Source organism: Carlito syrichta, unplaced genomic scaffold (assembly GCF_000164805.1).
Source record: "Carlito syrichta isolate Samal-C Ts95f unplaced genomic scaffold, Tarsius_syrichta-2.0.1 Scaffold309824, whole genome shotgun sequence".
Classification (NCBI taxonomy): Eukaryota; Metazoa; Chordata; class Mammalia; order Primates; family Tarsiidae; genus Carlito; species Carlito syrichta.
Window position 1 is genome coordinate 405,629 of NW_007253920.1, and position 9,516 is coordinate 415,144.

A 9,516-nucleotide genomic window follows, 5' to 3' on the forward strand; every position below is an offset into this window, starting at 1 on the left:
TATAAGGGTGGGTGTGATAGATTTTAAATGATCACAGATTTTTATAGCCCTTGCCATCAAGGTGTGAGGACTTGCTTTGGTCAATATATGATCTAGTAGAAATCATGCCACACAAGTCCCAAATTAAAATATCAAGAGGCCTTACAGCTCCAGTTCTCAACCTCATGGAATGCTATGCCCATGTAAATAAGCCCAAGCTGGAAAGAACACAGAAGAGAGAACTGAGACCCCCCTCACCCCCAGACAACCAGCAGACATGTGACTGACCCTATCCAGGATCAGCCAGCCCCTAGCTGGCTTGTTAAGTTACCCCAAATGCATGAGTGAACCCAGCCAACACCATATGGTAGAGAATGAGCTATCCCGGCTGAGACCTCCCCAAATGCTTGACCTACAGTCTCATGAGCAAATAGGCTGTCATGGTTTTGAGTCGCTAAATTTTGGGATGTTTTGTTATGTAGCTAAGGAGAGTAGAAGCAGTGAGCTAGCCCAATCGGGGTAAATCCTTCCCTCCTGCCACAGTTGGTCCATAACACAGGCCCCAGCTAACCAATGCATTCATAGATTTGTTCAGAAGTGGCCCAAACAGTCAGAACCTCAAAGCCTTGGCTGGCAATACCAGGTCAAAGCTGCTTTCTCCTTCTCTGTATAGTACACTGGGAACTGATGCTTGGAAGCATGGTAGCCATTTAGCCACCATAATAAGAGCCAGCCCAAGGAGGAAACCAACACACGGAAACTCAACAGAACTCTACAACAACTCTACAGAAAACCACAGAGAAATAGGGTCAGAGCCTTTATCAAAGCCTCCATCAAATTGCACCTCTAGACTTTTGTCATTATATGAATCATATATCTTATTGAAGATATTTGACCTAGACTTTTGGTTATTTGTAACTGAAAGCTTCCAACTGGTATACTCTCAAAGCTCTATATCTGTTGCTTTCATGTTCTTTATACCAGTGAAACTCTGCTTTTCAAGCAAAAGCTTAAGCCAAAGTGTAGAATGAGAGACACTGTGTTTGAAATAGAAATGGGCAGGCCAGAAGCCTAACCTACCGCCTCTTCTTAATTCTCTGTATCCATTGCTAGGACTGCTGCAGCAAAGTACCACAAACTGGGTGGCTTCAAACAACAAAAACTTCTCTCAGTCCTATAGGCTAGAAGTCAGAGATCCAAGTGTCTCAGGGCCACGATCCCTCTGAAACCTGAAGGGGGATCCTTCTTTGCCTCTTCTAGATTCTGCCAATTTGCCAGCATCTTTGACATCCCCTGGCTTATAGATTCATCACTCCAATCCTCTGTCTTCACATGGCATCTTCCCTATGTCTCTTCACATCATCTTCCCTCTGTGCATATCTGTCTGTGTCCAGATTTCCCTTTCATCAGGATACCAATCACATTGGACTAAGGCTCACTCTAATGACCTCAGCTTAACTTGGTTATCTCTATAAAGACCCTACATATTTCCAAAAAAGGTCACCTTCTGAAGTCCTGGGGGTTAATACTTCAACATGCCTTGGCAGGGGGGCACAATTTAAACCATAACACTCTCTATCCCACAGCAGTTTCTGAGGCAGCCATGAAGGACTTCAGGGCTCTGAGGGAGATAAATCATGCTTTTATTCCTCTATGCCATCTAACATGTCAAACCTCTTCCTGCAATGCTCTTCTTCCTCTTCTGATCCTATATTAGATTTTAAGGCTCAAACCGAATGACACCTACCCTTTCACTTTTCCCTTCAAGAAAGAAATAATTCCTCTCTCTTCTGTCTAACATAGCACTTGTTAATATCCCATATCTTTGTTAATGTTCCATCTGTATGTATGTGCCTATCTCCACACTGGTCTGTGTATGACCCTATTGGCAGGATTTTCCCTTGAACCTATTGCCTGCCACATGGTAGATATTCAGTAAACACTGGATGAAATAGTGGCATGTACCCTGACAATCTTGTATTAATTGTTAGAAGGCATTATTTATTAAACAGAAAAATAGGTTTTCTCACCCATCCTTTAAAGGATAATGACTTGGCAAAAGACTCAGGATTTGAGGTTCCAGGCTTATGACATCAAAATGGTCTTGAGAATGAGTGGGAGGAAGAACAATTTGAATGCTGACTGGAAGTCATCCTTGCCCCAAATTTTCCCCTCATTAGGCTTTTCCTTGATGCTAAGAATCCCATCACAAAACCCCAAGACATCAAGTGCACTGTCTCATTGTTTATTACAGCATTTTGTGGGTTTTTTTTATATTGTTCAATGGTGCTTCTCTGATGTTCATGTAATGGTTGATATGAAAATGGCAGAAGAGCAAAATCCTAACTAGCAAGCATACAGCGTGTTAACCTGTAAATCTGCCATTGAGCTTGTGTGTGTGTTGAGAGAATGGGAAGGAATGGTATCTAATGGTGCCATATAGAAAGTAACTCTGAAAAGCAAGGCTCATAATTGATGGTGGCAAGGAAAAGGGAGAGGAAACGTCTACATTGGAACTTCCTTCTACCTAAGTCAAGGCTTTCCTGTTCATCGGCTGCCCTGGGTTCAGATGTGCATCACTGGTGATGTGAGTTTAGGAAATAATTCCAGCTCCTCCTTTATGCTTAACAGAGACCTTGCCTGATCTCCAGTCAACTGAATATCAGAACTGTTTAACAAACAGTTGGGCTATACACAGTGCATAATCCAATAGGCACACAATAAGCAAACACTCACTGATACAATCATTATTAATATCATCTGTCCCATGTAATTGCTGTGAGGATTAAATGACACGTATCTTAAGAGCCTGGCATCTAGTGAGTGCCTGATGCTTGATGGATGTTATATTGGATTATTGTTACCAAATCTTCACTTCCACCCTTTAATAGATTTATTTATTGAAACCCTTCACCATGTGACTTTTTCATGTTTCCTTCTTGGAATGGAATGTGTGGTCCTGCTCCACTAACATTGAGCTTGGCCATAGGACTTGCTTTGGCTGGTGGAATGTGAGCAGATATAACATAGGTCAGACCAAAGGTTTTAAATGTGCTTGCATGGTTTTTCCTGGCCTCTTGGAGTTTCCTCCCTCTGTGATGAGAAGATCATGTCCCAAGTATTCACTGTTCCTTCAACCCAGATACAGGAATGGAGCCACGTGGGGCATCCCGAACCCAGGCCAAAGTCTGAAATTCGGACTTGCCAAGCAAGCCCCACTATCAGCCAAACCACAAGTTACCTGCAGACTCTTCAGCAAGAAAAAGAAATATTCATTAACAAGAGTACCTGCATAATGAACTTTTGTATACCTAACCCCGAGTTGTACCCCACATCTTTAAAATAAAATAAAATAAAATTTTAAAAATAAGTAAAAATAAATTAAAAAAAGAAATGTTTTTGTAAGCCACCAAGACCTTTGTGGTTGTTTGTTATGTAGCATTATTACAATAATAGCTTACTATTATTCTGTTATTACTATTATTATTATCATTATCTTCATCATCATGATGAACATTTCTGTCATCAAACCCCCACTGCAGAAGGGAGCACAGAATAATATAAACTACATGAGGTGAGGTATGTGCCCCAGAGCCTGTGCCAAGAAGGATATTGAAAGAACTCAGAATAGTTGCTTTTTAACTCTATTATTTAACTAGATAGTATCATTTTGTATTTGAGAATAGCCCCACTCTCCCACAAATTGTGCTCACTCTGGAAGAGTAGATAGGAAATTTATAAAATTTCCAGCTGCCAAGGCAAGAGGATTGCCTAAGCTCAGGGGTTCACAACCAGCCTGGGCAACTTGGTGAGACCTTGTCTCTACAATAAATCAAAAAATAAGCCGGGCGTGGTAGCACGTGCCTATAGTTCCAGCTACTTGGAAGACCGAGGCAGAAGGATCACCTGAGCCCAGCAGATCGTGGCTGCAGGGGCCGTGAGCACACCACTGCACTCTAGTCTGGGTGACAGAGTAAGACTCTAACTCAAACAAAACAAAAAAAAAATTCCCAACCATCCAATAATGCTGCAGAAAATAAACTAATGGGCCAAAAAATAAAACACCAAGATAATGAGAAACACACGCCAGCTTTGCATCCTTGAGCAACTGCATGTAATTTCCAATGTCACATGCTGGGGACAGAAACACAAGCAAGAATGATAAGGCCCTGCCCTCAAGCAGCTTCAGTCCAATGTGATGAGTACATCGAGTGACGGGCCATACAGAAAAGGGATTTAACAGCTTTGAGGGTCAAAAAAGCTTCCTAGAAGATGTGGGACCAATGCTGAGTCTTGAAGAAGGAGCTGGAATTAGTAAAGAAATCAAAATTTTAGCCTAGGAGTGGAGGCTCATTCCTGTAATCCAATGCTTTGGGAGGCCGAGGCAGCATGATTGCTTGAGGCTGGGAGATCAAAGCTGCAGTGAGCAACCATAGTGCCATCACACTCCAGTCTGTGTGACAGAGTGAGACCTTGTCTCTACAAAAGAAAAGAAATAGAAGCCAATATCTGGGTACTAGATGTGCTACATCTTTCAATCAGCTTAAACCTCAAATAACACATCCCTCCATTCATTCATTCAACATTTATTAAGAGAAGATAAAGCATGTCAGGTGGAAAGAACAGCACGTGGGAAGACCTGGATAAGAGCATGATGTGCTCAGGAAATTGAAGGAAATACTTTAGACCTAGAGAGAAGAGAGCAGGAGAAAGAGAGTTAGAAATGCTGGAAATATAGGAAAGCACCAGGACCCATCACTCCTTAAAAGTCAGTGAAGGGTTTTGGACTTTATTTCAAGGGCAAAAGGGAGTCACTGATGACTGTTACACCAATGAGTCGCCAGACCAGATAACCTGGCTGCAATGAGGAGATTGGGTGGGAAGGAAAAGGGATGGGAAGGAAGGAAGGCATTAGACCTTTATAAGGCTTAGTAAGGCTGTTTCCTTCCTGCTCCACAGGAGTGGGGTAAGGATTAAACAGGGGAACACATACAAAACCCCTAGCACAATATCTGGCACATGATGAGTGTGCAAGAGATGTTAGCGCCTTCTTCGGTTCAACAATTCTGATTCTTTGTCATTTACTCTCATTTTTCTCTTTATTCTCCCGACCATATTTTGGAAAGAAAGCTACCATTTATACCTTTTGCTGCCACTACAATTAAAAACTGTAAACAAATATGAGTAAGACCCAGGCCCATCCTAAAGACATATTTACAATAAGTCATAACATAATGTGATATGAACCATGTAATGACCTGGGCCAAAGCTCTCAGAGGACAAGATGGCATCCTTTACATCTCTGTCCTTAATGTCAGACTGAATATGTGGTACAAAGGAGTTCAGCACACACTTCTTGATCTGCATGTTCTGGGAGCTCAGATGTGGGGAGCAGGAAGACTGGATGCACTAAAAGTTTGATATCTTAGGATTTAATACAGTCTAAGTGAGGACTGTGGGCTTTCCTTTTGCATATTTTGTCAGTTATTGGCTTGGGGATTATTGTTAGGGTACTTCCTGTTTTGTCTCTTATTTTTCATGAAAGTTTCCTCAGAGTGATTGTCTAATCTCAGATCAAAGATTTCCCACCATGAAACATATTATAATTGTGTGAAAACATCAAATCTATACGGAGATGTTTGGTTTGACAATATTACTAATAATTAATTATCTGTGTTATTTTCATCTGAGTTACAGATGCTATGAAGAAAATTTCATTTTCTATTACTGCTTTTTCCCACCACCTACCTGCACCCTGGTCACCTAACCTTACCCCTACCTAGCTGATGTGTGTTTCGAAGACTAGTAATTTTACCCCTAGTCCAAGAAATATACCAGTGACCTGGTATGCAAATCCTGAAACACTGGGTAAAGCAAATGACAGTGGGGTCATAGCTAACACCGTTCCTCTCTATTAACATGTGCAATTTTCCCAGTTGCTATGCTAATGTATTTTATTTCTTAGGCAAGTTGAAAAATGAGGTAAGTAATCATGTTGTCCATGGGAACACTTAGCATTATTAGGGGGAGGTTAAAGGCTAAAGATGTTTTATTCTTTTATTTATTGTTTTCATATTCTTATGGTGGAATCAGCATTGCTCAAATTGCCTGTTTTTTCTCTAAGAGTTATACTATTCCAGGTGAAATCCATGGCTGCATGTCATCAAACGCACTGGAGTCAGTGCCTTCGTGTGTGATAGCTGTCATGCACAAATAGAATCATCCAGAAAGGACAAATGCATAGCTATAATAACAGCTACAGATGCCTCTCAGGTAAGAAGTAGTTTTTTAAAAAACTCAGAAAGTTAATTCTGATACCTTATAGGTAAACTGTACTACCTTGATGCATTTGAAAAGCATTTTTATTATAAAACCCATAATCAAGTTAAGAAATTTTAAAATACAGAGAATGCAGAGAAAGGAATTATAAGCTGTTTCCCAATTCGATTTCACGTTCCTGTACCCCAAAGTGTCACTGTTAACAGTTTCTTGTGACTCCCAGAAATCTTTCTCCTTATACAGCTATATAGGTGGAATACCTACTATATAGTCTAACACAAATGGTATCATCTTATACATGCCGTTTTGCATTTTTCCCATGAAATGTAGGTTAGTACATTTAGATCTTTGTCTTCTTTTTAGTGCCTGTACATTATTCCATATATAGATGAACCATTTTTTTTTTTACCAATTAGAGATCACTTAGTTTGCTTTTATTTTCACTTTCTTCTTTCTTTCTTTTTTGAGATTAAAAACACCACTATGCTGGAAGCAGTGGCACATGCTTATAATCCCAGCATGCACCAAAGTGGGAGGCCAAAGCAGGAGGATAACTTGAGCCCAGGAGTTCAAGACCAGCCTGGGCAACACAGCAAGACCTCATCTCTACAAAAAACTTTTTTAAAAAATTAGCTGGGTATGATGACACATGCCTATAGTCCTAGCAAATTGAGAGGCTGAGACAAGAGGATCACTTGAGTTCAAGAGATGAAAACTGCAGTGAGCTATGATTGTGCCACTGCACTCCAGTCTGGGTAACAGAGCAAGACCCTGTCTCTCAAAAAAATAATAATAATAAATAAAAATAGCACTGTAATGAACATCCATATACATACTTTTTTTCAACTTAAGCAAATATACCTACTGCTCTGATTTGAAGGTTTCGTCCCCACCAAAATGCATATTGAAATTTAAACCTCAATGCAAGTATTTAAGAGATGGGGCCTTTAGGAGGTGATTAGACTATGAGGGCTCTGTGCTCCTGAATGGATTAGTGCCTTAGAAAAGGGCTTGAGGGTGCAAGTTTGCTCCTTCTGTCCCTTCCATCATGTGAGGACATAGTTTGTTCCCTCTGGAGGATGCAGCAATATGGCACCATCTTGGAAGCATAGAGCAGCCCTCACAAGCGCCAAACCTTGATCTTGAACTTTCCAACTTCTGGAATTGTGAGAAATAAAATTCTACTGTTTTTAAATTACCTAGTCTATGGTATTTTGTTGTAGCAGCACCAAAAGACTAAGATACCCACTATGAGTATAAATTCAAGCAGGAATTTATTCAGAATTATATTCTTCTGTTGAATTGGACACCCAGTTACTCCATCCTAACATTCCGTGGGGTAATTACAGACATGTTGACGTGTGGTATTAATATAGACACATCCTAGAAATTTAGGTAATCTCTATTTAGGTAACGTAGCCTATTGCTGCATGACATACAATTACAACTTAACAATAAAAGTGATCATTCATTTAGCACAGAAATCTGCAGTTCAGGCAGAGCTTGGTAGAGAATGTTTGTGTCTGTTCCACACAGTATCAGCTGGGGTGTGAATTGACTGAAGGCTAAGAAATCCATCTCCAAGATGGCTCACTCAACTGGTTGGATCTGACTTTCAGTTGGTAGGTCACTTGGAGCTGAGGTCCAAGAACCTCGGTTTCTCTCTGTCCACTGAGTGGTAGGTCAGCCAGAGGTGAGAGATAGGAACCTTGGTATCTCTCTGCACCCATCTCTCCATGAACTCTTCGTGGAATGATAGTTAGATTCCAAGGGCAAGAATTCTGAGACAGAGGTGGGCAGAAGCTGTACTGCCTTTTATGACCTAGCTTCAAAAGGCTCGGAGTATATTAATTGAGCTAATCACAAAGGTTTATCCAGGCTTAAGAGGAGGGAATATAAACTTCATCTCTTGAGACCAATGGCTAAAGCTGGGAGACTGAAAAAATGCAGGCTACCAGGGCACTACTCATTTCTCCGGCACTGATCCACTGTTGTACCAGGGGTCTAATCAGTCCTGTGTCTGCCTCCCTCCTGGATAGGCCAGAGAATTCATCTAAACAACCTTCCTTTAGCAGCTCCCCACTCCAGGTGGCCAGATGGGAGTTCCAGACCAGCATAGTCTCCCAGGACATTGACACAGCAGCCAAGTTTATTGGTGCTGGAGCAGCCGTAGTTGGTGTGACTAATTCAGGGGAACCAGCATTGGGACGGCACTTGGCAGCCTGATCATTGGCTATACCAGGAACCCATCTCTCAAGCAGCAGCTCTTCTCCTATGCCATTCTGGGTTTTGCCCTGTCTGAGGCCATCAGGCTCTTCTATTTGATGGTCGCCTTCCTCATCCTCTTCACCATAGGAGGCTCCGTGGGGGTCACCTACCCGTCCTGCTGCTGTGATTTCATGCCATTACTGGTTCTGGAGTGTGCTAAATTTTACCATTCAATATAACATTTCTCTAAAAAATAGTAATAAACTTCATCTCTTGATAAGAATGTGTCAAAGTTCTCAAAAAAGCATGCAGAATGGAAAATATTGTTGCAGCCACTTCTGGAAAATACAGTCTGTCACAGTCAAAAGATACCTTCTTCATTTCCAGATAGATAGTTCTTAATAGAATGATATTGTTGATTTTTTTAAACAAAGATGTCTACGTTGTATTGTTTGTCCTTTGATCCGATCTAAAAACAGTATTTTACTAGAACCATACTTTTTTTTTCTGGAAATGTAACAATAAGGCTAGTTCCTAAGGTGACTAAAAGCTGTGGTAGTTGCATTATCACCCTCATTCCTTTAATGGATGAGGAAAAATTCATTTTCCCACTTGTTTTCCATTTAGCATAGCACCAAGTGGCTGTTAGTTGTTGTCATTATTTCAGTATGACATATTATATCTTCATTTTACTGTTAAGAAAATCTAGATGTGAAAAAGGGAAGCAAATTTTCTAAAATCACATTGGTGCTGCAGCTGCAATTTGAACTTTGGATCTTGGGGACTAGAGTTTTGTTCTCAGTCTAGAGTGTGTACTATTAAATACACACTATTAAACTTCTTTCTAAAACATTAGGTCAGAAGTTTTGTTACATCAAGCTTATTAGTAGGACAATCCTTTGCTGTGGCTTAAGCCAAGCGAACTGTGGTAACTTCTCAGAAAACTACATCCTAGGATCTTTTTTTCCAGGGATGTAGATTACAAACAGATTGCATTTGAATATTAATATGCCTATTTTTCTGTGTGAGAGAATGTTTGAACGGATATAA

The 9,516-nt window shown here is 40.6% G+C and overlaps 1 pseudogene; it reads left to right on the forward strand.

The window, feature by feature from the left end:
* Positions 1-8,189: 8,189 nt before the first annotated feature.
* On the forward strand, positions 8,190-8,705 carry LOC103270414 (annotated as a pseudogene).
* Positions 8,706-9,516: the final 811 nt, after the last annotated feature.